Raw genomic sequence first — 10,000 nt, 5'->3', positions numbered from 1 at the left:
AGCTCAACAACATTAAATTTGTTCAGCAAGACTTTCACATGTTGATGTTTTGGCTTTCGCCTACTAGAAGCAACATAATACTCGTCTTGTTAGCTCATTCAATGAGAATAGCTTTTCCCGTTGAGAATTTTTGCCTTCAATTGGCGTTGTAGTGAGTTTGGCTACTCAGATCACCAAATACTTGTGACAATTCGAACCAGAAATGTTTTCAATTTTCACATGCTGATGTTTCGGATTCAACCTACTAGAAGCAGCATAATACTTGTATTCAACAATTTCTGTATCAAATCCCAGTTTTCTCTGGTGCATCTTTGCCAAACTATTCCAAACTGCCTGAGTCTGAATACCAATTACAGGTACTAGTAAATGCACGTTACTAAGGACTATATAGTTCTAGGTTACTGTACACAACGACGTTCACATGTTGATGTTTCAGCTGCCGCTTACTAGAAACAACATAATACTTATCGTGCATACCTTTCCATAACTTGTCCTTTTCAGATGCATTAGTTTCCCTTTGTCTTGGCTTCTACAGTCAGACTGGCTACTAGTAACAGCACAGTACTAATCACATATCGTTCTACAGTTTGCAGACAACTTTCACATGTTGATGTTTCAGCTTTCGCCTACTAGAAACAACATAATACTCGCTGTATACATTTGTAGTTCTCTATGTAACTTTCATGTGAAGAAGTTTCGCCAGTCTTTTTGACTGTCTCAAATCTGAGTCATGCTTAGGCTACTAGTTGCTTCATAGTACTTATCGCCTCGAGATCATTGAACAAAACTTGATTTTCACATGTTGCTGTTTCAGCTTCCGCTTACTAGAAACAACATAATACTAGTCTCATTAAGTTCCGTCTCTTTGCAATTTTCTTATGAAGAAAATTCGCCATCACAATGACTCCAGCAGTTCTTGATCAAGGAATGCAATCATTGATCAGAATGCTATTATTTGAATCGGTTCTGCTTTAAGTGTTCCAATTTTATTGGAAGCACCAACAATAGAACATCAATGTGTTCAATCGAGAGTTATATAACCCTGAATCGGACGCAGTCAACAGCCGAAGCCGAGACCGCCTTTTGCGTTAGAGAGGTCGGTAAACAAATCTTGCGATTCATACCGAATTAACACATATAGCTGTGCTCCTCTTCGTAAAGCGAGCCAAGTGATCCCCTGTTGAAGGATGTATTTGGACCAATCTAGTAGCATTTGGTTTCCAACAAGCTCTCCCAAGTTAGCTTACTTATTGGGCTTTTCAACCAATTCGGTTGGCTACAAGCATCATCAAAGTACTAGCCACAGTTTGATCGCAAAATTCTACGACTTTCACATGTTGATGTTTCGGCTTGCGCTTAGCCTACTATAAGCAACATAATACTAGTCATATCATAGAGCGTGATCAGCTTGTGACGTTCTCATGATGAAGTTTCACCAACAGTGTCTCACTTCGAGCTTAAATCCAGCTACTAGTAACTACACAGTACTGACTGCAACGATAACTTTTATCTATACCTTTCACATGCTGCGCTTTCGGCCAGGGCCTACTAACGTCAACATAATACTCGATATAAACTTTTGTTCATGATGCAGCTTCCCCATGCAGAAGTTTCGCCTTCAAATGCTCTCTTGGCCATATGACGTAAGAAAAGGTTACTAGTAACATCACAGTACTAGCCACAGTTTGATTGCAAAATTCTACGACTTTCACATGTTGATGTTTCGGCTTGCGCTTAGCCTACTAGAAGCAACATAATACTAGTCATATCATAGAGCGTGATCAGCTTGTGACGTTCTCATGATGAAGTTTCACCAACAGTGTCTCATTTCGAGCTTAAATCCAGCTACTAGTAACTACACAGTACTGACTGCAACGCTAACTTTTATCTATACCTTTCACATGCTGCGCTTTCGGCCAGGGCCTACTAACGTCAACATAATACTCGATATAAACTTTTGTTCATGATGCAGCTTCCCCATGCAGAAGTTTCGCCTTCAAATGCTCTCTTGGCCATATGACGTAACACAAGGTTACTAGTAACATCACAGTACTAGCCACAATTTGATCGCAAAATTCTACGACTTTCACATGTTGATGTTTCGGCTTGCGCTTAGCCTACTAGAAGCAACATAATACTAGTCATATCATGGAGCGTGATCAGCTTGTGACGTTCTCATGATGAAGTTTCACCAACAGTGTCTCATTTCGAGCTTAAATCCAGCTACTAGTAACTACACAGTACTGACTGCAACGATAACTTTTATCTATACCTTTCACATGCTGCGCTTTCGGCCAGGGCCTACTAATGTCAACATAATACTCGATATAAACTTTTGTTCATGATGCAGCTTCCCCATGCAGAAGTTTCGCCTTCAAATGCTCTCTTGGCCATATGACGTAACACAAGGTTACTAGTAACATCACAGTACTAGCCACAATTTGATCGCAAAATTCTACGACTTTCACATGTTGATGTTTCGGCTTGCGCTTAGCCTACTAGAAGCAACATAATACTAGTCATATCATAGAGCTTGATCAGCTTGTGACATTCTCATGATGAAGTTTCACCAACAGTGTCTCATTTTGAGCTTAAATCCAGCTACTAGTAACTACACAGTACTGACTGCAACAATAACTTTTATCTATACCTTTCACATGCTGCGTTTTCGGCCAAGGCCTACTAACGTCAACATAATACTCGATATAAAATTTTGATCATGATGCAGCTTTCCCATGCAGAAGTTTCGCCTTCAAATGCTCTCTTGGCCATATGACGGAACACCAGGTTACTAGTAACATCACAGTACTAGCCACAGTTTGATTGCAAAATTCTACGACTTTCACATGTTGATGTTTCGGCTTGCGCTTAGCCTACTAGAAGCAACATAATACTAGTCATATCATAGAGCGTGATCAGCTTGTGACGTTCTCATGATGAAGTTTCACCAATAGTGTTTCATTCGAATTGGTTCTGCTTTAAGCTCTCCAATTGTTTTGGATGAACCAGTTTTGCCCTTCGAAGCCACTTTTGTGAGCTTTTGTGGGTCTTTACCAAGAGGATATACCTCAAGGCCTCTTTCAATTCCTTTAAGTTCTTTCAACTCCTTTACAGTTTCTAGGTTCACATAGCTGCAAACCTTATTTCTAGTTTTAAGTCTGGCCAACTTGGGGAGAGTTGGTGCAGACCGTGACCAATTCTAGTAGGATGCCACAACAAGAATGTGATCAACTTAGCTTGTCGATGAACCTGCCCCACATTCAAACAACTCTATCGCCTTTTCCTCGTATAGTTATATGCGAGGGCCTCTCATAGAGAGCGCTGTTAGCAACCTTTTCCACATAGACGATAAAGTTGTGAGTGTTTTGCACATGGCTGTTGTCATCACCACGTGACGAGTCAACTCAGCTTGACTCTCTACACTCCGACAAGCTTTGCACATACGCCTTTAGTTCAGTATGTGTCTTTAATCTGACTCCGGTGCCTCAAGCCGGAAAAATTGTCAGATTATGATCATTATCGGTTAGTCATCCCGATGCAAGATCGTATCGTACTGTCTTTGTCTACCTCCAGATTCCGAAGAACAGGAGGAGACTCTCCCAGACCTACATATCTGGGAGAATGTTCAGAGGGCGAGAAGCTGTGGATTACTCTCCCCTAAGAACTGACTAAACTTTACCCTCGTCCAAGGTAAGTTTATTTTAGCTAGCCTTCTATGTAAAGGATCTGAGGCTAAGCTGTGTTTTTTCGAGCCTTTGGCTCGGAGCAAGTTCAGTGGGCGCCCCGAGTAGCTCAACTCTTTCCCACTGAACAGCGCAACGCTCTGTCACTCGCTGGGATTTTTGCGTGTCGGTTCTAACCACGCGACTTGTGGACCTTTTTAGGCCTTTCTCATTCACAAGTCTATAGCTGGGCTTCTATAACCCAGCTTCTGAGATCTAGATAGCTGCAGTTCTGCTAGGCTGCTTTTGCTAACTAGTCTCCCTTTAAGCAGTCCCTTGCCATGACTGCTGAACTATGTATCCACACAAGTAGTTTTTGAGCTCGATACATAATTCGAGATTGGTTGCCAAGCAATCTCTAGCGACAGAGCGTCATGCGCACTACAGACATGGCCTCTACCAGCAGCCATGCCCGAAGGAATCAATCACTGATCCTTCCGCAGGTTCCCCTACGGAAACCTTGTTACGACTTTTACTTCCTCTAGACAATTAAGCTCGATCCGCTTCATCCCGTTGCCGGAGACCGAAGTCCCAACAGTAGGAATTTGCAATTCTTGCTTAACTATCCAATCAGTAGTAGCGACGGGCGGTGTGTACAAAGGGCAGGGACGTAATCCCTATGAGTTGTTGACTCATAAGTACCAGGAATTCCTGGTTCACGTCTGCAAGTTACAACAGACGATCCCCTTGAAGCGCTGTACTTTTCTCTGATTGCCCAGTCCATTTCGGACCAAGGGCTGAGTACTCAATCTAAAAGTACACAGTGTAGCGCGCGTGCAGTCCAGAACATCTAAGGGCATCACAGACCTGTTATAGCCTCACTTCATCTGCGGTATTTAATTCCGCATAGTTCCTCTAAGAAGTGTTTGAATTCACATATAGTGAATTTCATTATTTAGATGGAGAAGATCTCGTTCGTTATCGGAATTAACCAGACAGATCACTCCACTAACTAAGAACGGCCATGCACCACCGCCCATATAATCATGAAAGATATTCAATCTGTCAATCCTTAAGATGTCTGGACCGGGTGAGTTTTCCCGTGTTGAGTCAAATTAAGCCGCAGGCTCCACTCCTGGTGGTGCCCTTCCGTCAATTCCTTTAAGTTTCGATTTTGCAACCATACTTCCCCCGGAACCAATAAACTTTGGTTTCCCGGTTAATCTCTTGCCAAGTCAAGATCGACTTTGACAAATTGTAGGTTGGTATAGTTTATGGTCAGAATTACGAGGGTATCTAATCCTCTTCAATACTCTGACTTTCGTTCTTGATTAATGAAAACATTCTTGGCAAATGCTTTCGCAGTAGTTTGTCTTGCCACGATCCAAGAATTTCACCTCTAACGTAGCAATACAAATGCCCCCGTCTGTTCCTTTCAATCATTACCGCACTCAGCCAACCGGCATCAATCGAGTAGCGGGTCATTCTCCATTATTCCATGCTTTATTATTCGATCCCAAAGGATGCTTTGAACACTCTAATTTTCTCAGGGTGAAAACACCGTTTCCACAGTTCGTCACATTTAAGTGCAAACTATTTCTTCGATGCGAAGGATGAGCGGAACGAGTCAACAGATTTAACTGAAGACCATGTTGCCGTTCTACTCAAACAGATCCAACTATGAGCTTTTTAAACGCAGCAACTATTGCATACGCTTGTAGAGGCTGGTATTACCGCGGCTGCTGGCACCAGACTTGCCCTCTACTCGTTCATCAATGGAGCTTTTAAGTCCATTCCATTCTGATTACAAACCATAAAGGTTCATATCATTATTTCTAGTCACTACCTCCTCGTGCGGAGAGTGGGTAATTTGCGTGCCTGCTGCCTTCCTTGGATGTGGTAGCCGTTTCTAAGGCTCCCTCTCCGGAATCGAACCCTGATTCCCCGTTACCCGTCACAACCATGGTAGTCCGTTACACTACCATCATAGGTTGATAGGTCAGAAATTCGGAAGTTCCGTCCCCAAGCCGAAGCTATCTGGGATCTTTCAGTTACTAGGACTCATCACGGGATGTGTCTGTACTTAGCAAATCACCCGGTGTAGTCTTGTAAAAGTCTCCGACAGTGTCGGACAATCAGCATGCATTAGCTGCAGGGTTACCGCAGTTATTCATTTAGCTTGCAAATCAACTAATAGATAGTAACTGATTTAATGAGCCATTCGCGGTTCCACTTTTTCAAGCTTCGCTTGCACATGCATGGCTTAGTCTTTCAGACAAGCATATGGCAACTGACAGGATCAATCAGTTTAATTGTACTTTGAACAATCTTTCGATTTGTTCGAATTTAGAAAGACATAGCCTTGCGGCCTCGTCAATCTTGCTTTGAGCTTTTTAAATCACGAAGAGTTTCAATGCATGCTTTGGCATGGCTACTAGTTACTACACAGTACTCTACACACTTAGAGTTACCCACGATTACACATTTCACATGCTGATGTTTCGGCTCGCGCGTACTAGAAACAGCATAATACTATGTGTACTGGTAGATAGCGCTCTGTGAGCATTTCCCATGAGCAGGTTTTGCCCTCCAAATCTCTGTTCTACTGTTACCAATACCGGCTAACAACTGTATCATACTAGGGAGAATTGACTCATGATTTAAAAACCAGATGTTCACATGTCGATGTTTCGGCTCTCGCCTACTAGAAACAACATAATACTAGTCTGTTAAAAATCTCAATCACGCTGCCTCTTCAGATACAGAAGTTTTACCTTTTATTGGTTAGAGAACAGCTTTCCAGCTGTCGACATGGTTACTAGTAACAACACCGTACTCAACACAAAAACTTTTCAACTTCACAACTTTCACATGCTGATGTTTCTGCTTTCGCATACTAGAAACAGCATAATACTTATTGTTTTGTCAAGTAATTTGTGTGTCTTTCCCATGTGAAGTTTCACCGGTCAACAATGTTTCCCTGACCAATTACGGCTACTAGTAGCTGTATAATACTAGGGAAAATGATTGAGGATTTAATATCAGATTTTCACATGTTGATGTTTCGGCTTTCGCCTACTAGAAACAACATAATACTAGTCTGCTAAGAAATCTCGCTCAAATTGCCTTTTCACATACAGAAGTTTCACCTTCTATTGGTTAGAGAACAGTTCTCAGCTGTCGACATGGTTACTAGTAACAACATCGTACTCAACACAAAAATTCTTCAACTTCACAACTTTCACATGCTGATGTTTCTGCTTTCGCGTACTAGAAACAGCATAATACTTATTGCTTTGTCAAGAAGTGTGTGTGTCTTTCCCATGCGAAAGTTTCACCGGTCAGCAATAATTGCCGTGTCCAATTAAGGTTACTCATAGCTGTATAATACTAGGGAAAATGATTGAGGATTTAATATCAGATTTTCACATGTTGATGTTTCGGCTTTCGCCTACTAGAAACAACATAATACTAGTCTGCTAATAAATCTCGCTCAAATTGCCTTTTCACATACAGAAGTTTCACCTCTTCTTGGTCACTGTACAGATGATGCTGTCTGTTCTTTATTTGGTTCTGCTTATTATAAGGAGGGGCATCACTCCTTCCTCCTTGGTTTGCATGCATTAAGCCTGCTTTGTGAAAAGCGTATCTTTCTAGCTTTTCTTCGCCTTACTCGAGTAGGACGATACAATCCAGACATTAGTCAGTCTTGGTGTAAAGTCACTGAGTATTATTCGGTTCTGCTTTATTCAGCAATATGCTGTATAATTGTTGTAATTTGCGAACATATTTGTTCTCAGTTCCGAACTACTAGCGACGACAGATTACCAGCGGTCATGAGCCATCAAGGTAGTTCTTTGGTGCATCAAGTAGAGAGGTGCCATCAAACAACACTTCCCTAATAATGCTACACACATAGAATTTGCTACAGTGCAGCTTTTTACTTTGCAAAATTTGCGCACAAATTTTGCATAGAATAAATGTTTTATCAAGATTTTTAGATCCCCTCCCTTGAGAGAACGTTACTCCTTTAAGTGAACACCCCGCGGCGTCCTGTTGTTATTGCTTATAACCATTTCGCAAGCCGGAGGCATAATGCACTACGCAAGCCGCTACTTTGGCACAGAGGCACCTAGTTTTACACCCGGGACTTCAGGTGGCCCAGTTTTACACCCAGTACAGCGGTGCCAGTTGGTAACCCGGTGGATCCTCGGAGACCAGACATGATCATAGATCAAACCCGATGTATGCTACTCCTGAACGTATAGTATCTCCACTGTGCAATGAAATTATCGTTCGTTTCGGGCCTTCCTATACGTTCAGCAGACAATCGCTAGGAATTCACCTCGTGACCCGTGGTGACCACACTGGATTTCAAGTTTATTGATTTGGACAGACCTGTCATTTATTTTGCTTTTCAGCTTCAGTTCTGCTCGATCTAGCTTGCCTAAGGCTTGATCTCGCTTTGCTCACCCCTGTAGGAGCCTCTACTAGTACCACTCGGAGTAATGGGGAATCCACCAGACCTAATCGATGAATGCCATCAAACAACAAACATCATACCCGGCTTCATCAGGCATATTTTATTACTTCCGAGAGGTACTTTAGTATCAGATCTTTCTCCATGCCTCTTATGAGGACCCGTCAGACCTTTCGGTTTATCGTTTAGCTTCAGTCCTGCTCGATCTAGCTTTCCCAAGGCTCGATCTAGCTCTATTCGCCCCACTAGAGGGCTCTCTAAGACCCCTCGGTCTTAGTGTTAGCTCCGGTACTGCTCGGTCGTGCTTGCTGAAGGCCCGACCCAGCTTTAGTTAGATTCTCGTACTTTCTCTTGGCCTCTCTAGGAGGACCAGACAGACCTCTCGGTCTATCGTTTAGCTTCAGTCCTGCTCGATCTAGCTTGCCCAAGGCTTGATCAAGCTCTATTCGCCCCGCTAGAGGGCTCTCTAAGACCCCTCGGTCTTAGTGTTATCTTCTGTAATGCCTAACCAAGCTTACTACAGGCCTTGGTCAGGTCTTTATCGGTCACCGATTAGTAACAGACCAATCATAGGGCCTTCCACCCTATCCGGGTTGAGGTCTTTAGTCCAGCCATATTTTGACAAGACACCTCTCCCTAATAATGCCCCACACATAGAATTACTGTCCATGCAGTATTTAACTTGTGTTTTTTTCTAAAATTTGATTTTCACTTTTTGGAGGTTCATTTGCTCCTCTGACACTCTTTCAGCTTCAATCTTACTCGATCTAGCTTTCCCAAGGCTCGATCTAGCTCTATTCGCCCCACTAGAGGGCTCTCTAAGACACTTCGGTCTTAGTGTTAGCTCCGGTCTTGCTCAATCGTGCTTGCTGAAGGCGCGATCAAGCTTTAGTTAGCTTCTCGTACTTCCTCTTGGCCTCTCTAGGAGGACCAGACAGACCTCTCGGTCTATCGTTTAGCTTCAGTCCTGCTCGATCTAGCTTTCCCAAGGCTCGATCTAGCTCTATTCGCCCTGCTAGAGGGCTCTCTAAGACCCCTCGGTCTTAGTGTTAGCTCCGGTACAGCTCGGTCGTGCTTGCTGAAGGCCCGATCAAGCTTTAGTTAGATTCTCGTACTTTCTCTTGGCCTCTCTAGGAGGACCAGACAGACCTCTCGGTCTATCGTTTAGCTTCAGTCCTGCTTGATCTAGCTTTCCCAAGGCTCGATCTAGCTCTATTCGCCCTGCTAGAGGGCTCTCTAAGACCCCTCGGTCTTAGTGTTAGCTCCGGTACAGCTCGGTCGTGCTTGCTGAAGGCCCGATCAAGCTTTAGTTAGCTTCTCGTACTTTCTCTTGGCCTCTCTAGGAGGACCAGACAGACCTCTCGGTCTATCGTTTAGCTTCAGTCCTGCTCGATCTAGCTTTCCCAAGGCTCGATCTAGATCTATTCGCCCTGCTAGAGGGCTCTCTAAGACCCCTCGGTCTTAGTGTTAGCTCCGGTACAGCTCGGTCGTGCTTGCTGAAGGCCTGATCAAGCTTTAGTTAGCTTCTCGTACTTTCTCTTGGCCTCTCTAGGAGGACCAGACAGACCTTTCGGTCTCTTGCTTAGCTTCAGTCCTGCTCGATCTAGCTTTCCCAAGGCTCGATCTAGCTCTATTCGCCCCGCTAGAGGGCTCTCTAAGACCCCTCGGTCTTAGTGTTAACTCCTGTAATGCCTAACCAAGCTTACTACAGGCCTTGGTCAGGTCTTTATCGGTCACCGATTAGTAACAGACCGATCATGGGGCCTTCCACCCTATCCGGGTTGAGGTCTTTAGTCCAGCCATATTTTGACAAGACACCTCCCCCTAATAATGCCCCACACATAGAAATACTGTCCAT

At 43.5% G+C, this 10,000-nt stretch overlaps 1 pseudogene; it reads right to left on the bottom strand.

Moving 5' to 3' along the window:
- Positions 1-1,037: 1,037 nt before the first annotated feature.
- Positions 1,038-1,189, bottom strand: LOC142355680 (5.8S ribosomal RNA; annotated as a pseudogene).
- Positions 1,190-10,000: the final 8,811 nt, after the last annotated feature.

Source organism: Convolutriloba macropyga, unplaced genomic scaffold (assembly GCF_964194025.1).
Source record: "Convolutriloba macropyga unplaced genomic scaffold, txConMacr16.3 SCAFFOLD_919, whole genome shotgun sequence".
Taxonomy (NCBI): Eukaryota; Metazoa; Xenacoelomorpha; order Acoela; family Convolutidae; genus Convolutriloba; species Convolutriloba macropyga.
The sequence above is the reverse complement of the archived record's forward strand: the minus strand, read 5'-3'. Positions and strand labels throughout refer to the sequence as shown.